Source organism: Nicotiana tomentosiformis, chromosome 1, assembly GCF_000390325.3.
Source record: "Nicotiana tomentosiformis chromosome 1, ASM39032v3, whole genome shotgun sequence".
Classification (NCBI taxonomy): domain Eukaryota; kingdom Viridiplantae; phylum Streptophyta; class Magnoliopsida; order Solanales; family Solanaceae; genus Nicotiana; species Nicotiana tomentosiformis.
Window position 1 is genome coordinate 23,457,943 of NC_090812.1, and position 8,503 is coordinate 23,466,445.

An 8,503-nucleotide genomic window follows, 5' to 3' on the forward strand; every position below is an offset into this window, starting at 1 on the left:
AGTTGAACTGGGATAGAAATAGCACAAATGGCTTCTTGGCTTATACTTTTTTGTCTTCGTTATCCAATTTGGATGTCCTTGTTTTGTTATCAAAAGTACTTTATATTTTTCACCTTTTTTAAAGTGAAAAGTAAGGAGGATGAAATTCTTTGGGTTGTGTCCCGGTTGCAATTGCACCATTATTCCATATGTAGGATCGTCTTTTTCTTTTTCTAAAATATTCATTTTCAGTTAAAGGAAGAGAAAGCTTCTTTTTTTTTTTGTCAAGTATAGTAAATTCCAAGGTGGTCGGTTATTGTAGTTGATGGCTAACAGAAAAGTACGTACTAGTTTTTTTTATAATTATGATAAAATCCTTTGAGTGGTTTCGGAATATTCATTTAACTTATGATTCCAACTAATTTGAGATTAAATGTGTTAGGCTCCTAATGCTGGACTTCATCAATGATAGTCACTGCTTCTTCAATCTGAGAATCTGCTTGTTTGTCGCTTAAGGCCTGGGCGGCTCGATTCAGTTTAATATGTTTGCGAAAAATGATCCCGCGAAGGCCTGAAAACAAGACAGTCCTTAAAAGGGTCTTCTATTTATATACTTACGAGAAAAAAAAATAGACAAGGTGATTGTGATTGGCAAAGTGGGCTTGTGATTGGCAAAGTAGGCAAGGTGAGTCTTGTATCCTTTTACTTTTGTCATACTATATAGTAAAAAAAAAAAAAAATTGTTGGCTTGTAGTTGATGTTAATTGATTGATCGATGAAAAGATGAGTCTAAGAGAAAGAAGAAAGAGGCTTTAGAGTAAGAATTTAACTTGGGTTGCCACTTAATAGCTTCACTACATATGTAATGAGAAGGCATTGGGAATGGAAGGCTTCCTTCTCTTTGTATCTCTAATTTATCCTCTTCTTTACCCTCTATCCACTTCGACCGAATTCCTTCATGGATTGTTCTTCCCCTCAATCCCTAACTTCCTGGCCAATTTGTGACCTTGGTTCAAGGGTTAAAACATGCTGCTGAAGATGTTCATCTAAAAGGATTGAAATACCCCCAACAATAATTTAGGCAAAAGCAAAAAATTCAATAAAGACTATATAAAGAAATTTATTAAACTAGGGAGAGAACGTGGTAAGAGATTTTTTCATAATTTATAAACTCTTGAATCTTTTTACATCATAGCTACCTCTCCACAATAGAAATTAATGTTGGGAATAAATCCCCTACAGAAATAATATTCACAGCAATAAAAGCAGAATAATAATATAACACTGAGATAAGGTAATTAACAAGAATAAAAGAGTGACAATGACACCAAGATTTTTACCTGAAAACCCCTTTTGAATAAGGAAAAAATCACGGCCCCAAGACGAGCAACTGATATCACTATAGCAAGAAATTTTACACTTTGTAGGTCCGAGTAAAATACCCCAAAAACCACTACAACACTAAAAAAAAAAAACTCTATTTTGATATTCCCACCTCACTACAATATCGCACTCTTTATTTTTCTCACAAACTATTTTTTTATACCTTGTCTGTGAAACATCATTCTTTCTTTCTCTTTTTGTTAGTGTGTAGAAATGAGAGCCAAAGCTCTCATTTTATTGTCGAAGCCTCACTCTCTACAGCCTACTATATTTGACAATTTACACATATTTTTTCTTCTTTTTATTCAATGTTGATAATTCAACAAAGTTGGCTACCAAACCAAAGAAATTTAACAAAGTTGGCTACTGATATCGCCCAAACTCACACCACTAATTTAGGTTGCGAGGCGGTCGATGCAATAATAAAAATCCAACGCGAGTCGGAGTCGATTCCACGAGGAGCTTGATGTGGGATTAGATATATACCTTGTGAATGTATGACGTGCCTAAAATTACACTTCCACATTTTCAGTTGTTGTTTCTACTTCTACTTTTACGCTAATGCTTGTAATTATAAAGTTAAGAGACAATGTTTTTGGTTTTGGTTGTTTTTCATGTTATAAAAGATCTAGGGTTGCGACTTCCGCCTAGTTGGTTACCTAATGAATTTAGACTTTAGGGCATGTTTGGTTGATCGGGATATAATATATCAATCACATGCATTTACTCACTCTATACCTCTCGGTAGTTTGAGTGATTTTTGTCCAATTTGGCTTTCTCAAGTCCAAATGGGTATCTCACGAAATAAGTGATAAATGCTCAAGTCGGGTCTTACTATCTCTAGATTCAACCCTTTAATTGGGGCTATCAATTTCTTGAGTTCACCCTAATTTCTTGTTAGTCAAGTTTTCTTAGACTTAGTCTCACTTTCTCAAGTATAGACTAAGTCAATTAGGCATGAATCAATGTTTGCAACAATCAATTCTGAAATTCAAGCAAGAACTAGGTTAAATATCATATACTCAATCATAAATAAGCCCTAAATCAATCACTCAATAAGTACCCATACTAGGATTGGGTCACAACCCTAGTTAAGGGTTTAGCTACTCATGAAAAATGAAGAAATTAAAGAAGAAACTAAGATAAAATGCATAATAATTGATTAAGAAAAGAAAATCTAATATTTATATACTAAACTAGTACAAAGTTACCCAATACCATAAATAAAAACTGCTCTAAGTGTTCAGGTACACCAAACTTAACCTAAAAATGACAAAAAGATCTATTTATACCCAACTGAAAATATCTGACAAAATTGCCCCTGTGAAGGTTATGCGGCCGCACAATTCTGTGTGTGGTCCGCACTTTGGGACTGACTGGTTAGGTTGGCTTTTTGCGGTCGAATAAAAGTGAGATGCGGCCGCACTTCCTCTCTTGCTCTTGGACTGGATCTAGGCTTCATTCTGCGGACCGCACATTTATGAGTGCGACTGTATTTTGGCATCCTGCGGCCGCACAATAATAGTGTGGTCCGCACATCTTCAAGCTACCAAACTACAAGTCTCTGAATCTAGTCTTCTGCGGCCGCACAATAATTATGCGGTCCGCACTCTGTGAAGAAATTCGATCGGTGCATCTTCATAGTTTGCAGCCGCACACAGTATTGTGCGGTCCACACTATAGCCCTTTTTGCATTGTTTTGATTTTTGTCCAATTTTACTCCTTTTTGAGTTGATTTTTACTTCTTTGGCTCATTTTCCAATATTCCTGCAAGAAAGCACATTTTATTAGTTCTCGGGAACACCTTTAAGCACTCTCATGCAGGTCACTGTGGCTCCCAAACTCCTTATCCTATACTCTCCGGAAGCTCATCTCACTCACGAATGAAGAATTCAATTCAATGACTCGAGAAAGATTCGCTCATCGCTCTCAAAAGAATGCCACAAGCCCGGCTCTAAGTACCATATACTTGCCCCTCATATAGATCACCACTAATGTAAGCTTGCTTGGCTTGAAATCACGTAGGGCTTTTTCGGCATGTAATGAAGGCTTTTGGACTAAGGAGGGAAATATCAGAATGGAATTGGTTCATCTTTCCTTTAGCACTTCATATTCTCTTTTTGGCTCTTACTTTGCCGACTCTTTGAGTCATTTTCTTTTCTCTTAGGGGGATTAGAGAGACTTGACATCACTCTTTATTTGTCATGCTATTCATACTTTCCTTCTTTGTTTTCTCCATGCTTTGAACTTTTGCTTTCTTTTGCATCTTTTCAACCCTTTCACATTATTCACTTTCTTTTTGTGTTTTTCTTTTGTTCTTCCTTTCTTTTTCTTTGCCTTTCCTCTTCTTCATTTCTTTTATCTTTTTGTGCCTTGAGACCATCTTTAAACTCCTCGTCTCTCCCCCAAACTTATATTTTTGCCATTTTAATCACATGAGTGCTAAAGAAAGTTCGGGTGCCAAGAGAGAGTCACTATAAAACGTGTAAAGGCTTGTAATGTGGTTATCGAATAAAAAGGCTTTAGGCTCAAAAGAGTTTACTAAGGATGATATCATTGGTGGGCCATGGAAGGTTTCAAAACGGGTCAAGGAAAGCCTACAATCACTTCTCAAGCCAGGCTAACTTAGAATTTCACCTAGAAACACATTCGGGGCAAGTTCTGGACCACTCGCACGGATACTTGGACTTGTAACAAAATAACTCACCTCTCACACAACCAGATTGTCAAAGAGAATAGAGTCAAGGACCCACAACAATCGCATTCAAGATTGAAAATCGCTAATGGTTCAACTAAACCACACGATGATTGTCTAAGTCAATACAAGAGTCACAAGGTTACTAACTAAGGCTATTTCTTTACAAAAACTTATTTTTAACCATAAGCACGTAGTTAAGTATGTTGGATACTACTTGTTTCTACCTAATCATCAAAAACTGACTCGATCCCTTAAGAAGGTTGTCACGCTATCCATCGTTGGGAAGAGCCACCCGGTTCATACAAGACCCACCTTTGGAAAGAACCGTAGCATTAAGAAAACCAAAGGATTATTGTTCACTAAAACATAAAAAGAAGCTAACAAATAAAAAAGAAGCTAATAAAGTAACTAAGAATCTATACTATTAAGAAAACAAAATGAAGAAGCTATGAAATAAACTACTGAAAGTAAGGCAAATGAATATATAAACCAAGGGGAATCGAATATATACAAGAAGGATGCATATATACATAATGAGGGAGAAAATATAAAAAAAAAAGAGTATTAAAGTTATTACAGGCCCAAAAGTAATCAAATGTCATCAAAATATCATCACAGCCATCCAAAATGAACCAAAATAGACTACTCCCCATAATAAGAACAAGCATTGTCCTCAATGCTTAGCAAAATAAAAACAAAAGAGGGTAGAGAGCAAAGAAAACTCCCTATGTGGTCTCGGGGTGACTGGCAACATCACCACCCTCAATCTCCTCCAACTATATCTCATCATCACCGAACTGAGGGACAACATGGTTGGTCAGCATTTGAAGCATCTTCTCAGCAGTGGGGGTAGTGAGATCTAGCTCGTCAAACTGGCCAGCTGGTGCCTCTGCTGATGGTGTTGCTGGGTCAACTGGTACTGATGGATTTGTCTCCATCAGTAGGTCAAAAGGCAAATCACCTGCTGTTGCTATTTTCGCCACCTCCTTTCTCAAACTCTCCACTGCTTTCTTTGAAGCCTGGGATTTCCTCATCTTTTTCACCTGCTTGGTCAACTCCTCAATAGCATCCCCGTGAGCCACCAGTGTATCCATAATAGTCTTCTGGTTGTCCACAATCTTCTTCAATGTTTCCTCCACTGACGGAGGGACCTGTGGTGCTGCTAGGGTAGAAGACTGTGCTGCAACAGTACTGGATATGTCAGACAGCTTAGAAGTGGTTGTCTGTATCCAGTTGTTGAGGCTCGCCAAAGTCAGGGAGACTCGCAGCGCAGTGAGAGGATAAGTGGATGAGGCTGGCACTGGTACTGCAACTGATGGCATAGAAGATGAAAGTGGTGGCACGTCGGCTGTCTCGGTGGAAGGCCCAGCTGTTATGGAAGGCATGGGAGTTGTAGATGGCTCAGCAACAGCCTCGGAACCCACCACCGATGGCTTGTCAGACTGACCAACTTTGGTAGTGACCTTACCCTTGAACTTTGGGTTGTGAGCACCCTGCGAGTGGTACCATGAGAAAGGCTTCTTGGCCTTTACTTTTGTGTCTTATGGCCTCGGCTCCACCTTGGCATCATTGAAATACTCTGTGAGGGTGTTTGGATAAGGGTAGGACTTTTCACTTTTTCGGACCGCCAATGTGATGTTGGTTGACATGATGGCACCCACATTGATCGGGTACCCCACCATAATAGAAGTCACCAGAACTGCCCGGGGAAGTGGGAGGTTGTTCTCATTCAAACTCGGATCAATCCAGCTAAACACAAAGGTTTGTCACCCTTTAACTTCAAAATTGAGGGTGGCCCGGAGGATAGGAACTCCTGCTGTAATCCATGGTGGTGATGGTCCTCGGGCAGCCAAAATCTCAGCTAGCCAAGGGCGAGCTGCATCACCCAGAGCCAACTTCTCTAGGTGCTGGACTGCCTCCACTTCTTCAAATCCCACATAAGTGTTCAAAGAGCAAGCGTCGAAGCGGACTTTCAAATTTCTCACCTTTGTCACTTTTGTCCCCTTCTTGATGCGAGCCACATTGGCGTAGAACTCCCTGACCAAATGCTCATTTGCATCGATGACACTGTGGGTGAACCACTTCCACCCCTTGCGCTCCCGAAACTGTCTAAGGACATTTGGATTATGAATATCCAAATCCTTCATTAAGAACGGTCGCTCAAGTGTGAGCTACCTCTAGGGCCACAATTCCCAGAACTTGTTGAAGGCTGTCAAGCTCACGAACCGATCCTACCATATTTTCTTTTTCTTCGACCTCTCAAGGCTACCCACTTGAGTGTCCCCCCCTCTACCATCATCCGAGACATCATCATCATCGATATCAATAGCTACTGGTGCTAGAGGAGTAGGTGTAGAGGAGGGCTCAGAACCTTGGCTTCTCGCATCAGAACCCCCAGAAGAACTAGATGTAGGTTTTGTTACGCAAGTGATAACGCCCATTGGGTTGGGATGGTTGGGACTAGGCCTCAGGTTGGACCTCTATTTAATGACCCTCGGAGGCCTCCCTGGATGGGGCGTAGGAACTGGATTCTGAGGGCTCTGTGGCCCTTCCTCTCCCGGTGGTCGACTTTTTAGCAATAGGCTTTGATTGCCCTCGCAAAGGGCACGTGCCTTTTCCTCTGCCTCGGGAGGATTCACCTCTCCCTTTTGATGTATCACTTCCACCACGTGATCTAACAATTGTCTGTAATACAAGATACATGGGTCAGTTGAGTTCAAAACAATTCAAACATTTGCAGAACAATTGCAGCACAACAGTCATCAAAGGAGACAGTGCGGACCGTACAATTCTGAGTGCGGTCGCAGATTATCTAGTGCGGATCGCACAATTTTGAAGTGCGGTCGCACACCCTGAAGTGCGGACCGCATAATTATGAGTGTGGCCTCACATCCTGAAGTGCGGACCGCACAATTTTGAGTACGGCCGCACAATTCTAATCCTGAGATACTGATTCTCTGAAGTTTAAAAGTGCGGTCGCATACATTTTTATGCGGCCGCACAATTTTTCTGCGGACCGCACAATTTTGAGTGCAGTCCGCACTTTTCAAGCGTAATATTTTCCCTAAGCAAGTGGTCTGCAGACCTAACAAATTTCTGTGCGGGCACACAATTTGAACAATTACGACAGTAAGGTTAGGGTTCATGCAATTTTTCACAATTTAGACATGGCATGCACAAATTAACATGATTAATGGTCTACCCATTCCCTAATCAACATATATGAAACAACCCACATGAGTGTTAAGCACATATTAAGCACATTTGACATTTTTAGGCCTAAAAATAACTAAACTAATCAAAAATAAAAATTAAGAAAAATGGACAAAAATCTAACATGGATTGAACATACCAGTAATGAATGATGCGGGTGAGAAACTAACTTGATCAACTGAGTGTGATTTTTGAACTATTTTGTGATGCACCGTGTTTTCTTAGGGCTTGGGAATTCAGAGTGCATAAGGTGTGAATAGTGTTGAAAAGCCCTATTTATAGTTTGACCAAGTCGGTCAAAAATTTAGTTGAGTGCAGCCGCACAATTTTGAGTGCGGTTCGCACTCTTTACATGCTCTTTGAACTGAACTTCTATGGTCCGCACAAAAGTGAGTGCGGCCGCATAAATTTGTGTGTTCCGCACAATTTTGTGTGCGGCCGCATTTTAGCCAATTTTCTGCAAATCCAAACTTCAGAGAGATCATGTTTTTGGGTCTCCAGTTGTGCGGCCGCACAAAGAATTATGCGGCCGCAGAGCCTTCTTTGCGGTTGCAAGCATTTTTGTGCGATCCGCACAATTTTGGTACGGTCTGCATAATTTCAACACTTGGCCAATTTTTTCAATTATAATCCCTGCAATGCATACGCATCCTGCAATTCACTTCAAAACAGTTAGCTCAATACAAAACCTATCTAAAAGGGAAGAAAATAAAAAAAAATGAGAAGAAACATGGGTTGCCTCCCAAGAAGCGCCTGATTTAACGTCGCGGCACGACGCAGGTTACCATCAATCACTTGAAATGAATCAACGCCACAACGTGGCCATCATCAACCTTGCTAAGATAATATTTCACCCGGTGACCATTGACTCTAAATACTTCATCATTCTTGTTCTTCAAGTCTAATGCACCAAAGGGTGTCATATGCACAACCTCAAATGGACCACTCCACTTGGACTTCAACTTTCCTGGAAACATCCGAAATCGAGAATTGAACAATAGCACAAGATCGCCTTCTTTGAACTCCTTGTTCCGGATGTACTTGTCATGGAGGTACTTCATTTTGTCCTTGTACAAGGACAAACTTGAATATGCATGGAACCTGAATTCATCAAGCTCATTCAATTGTGCCACCCTTAAATTGGCAGCGACATCCCATTCAAGATTAATCTTCTTCAATGCCCACATAGCCTTGTGCTCAAGTTCCACCGGTAGGTGACAATCTTTCCCG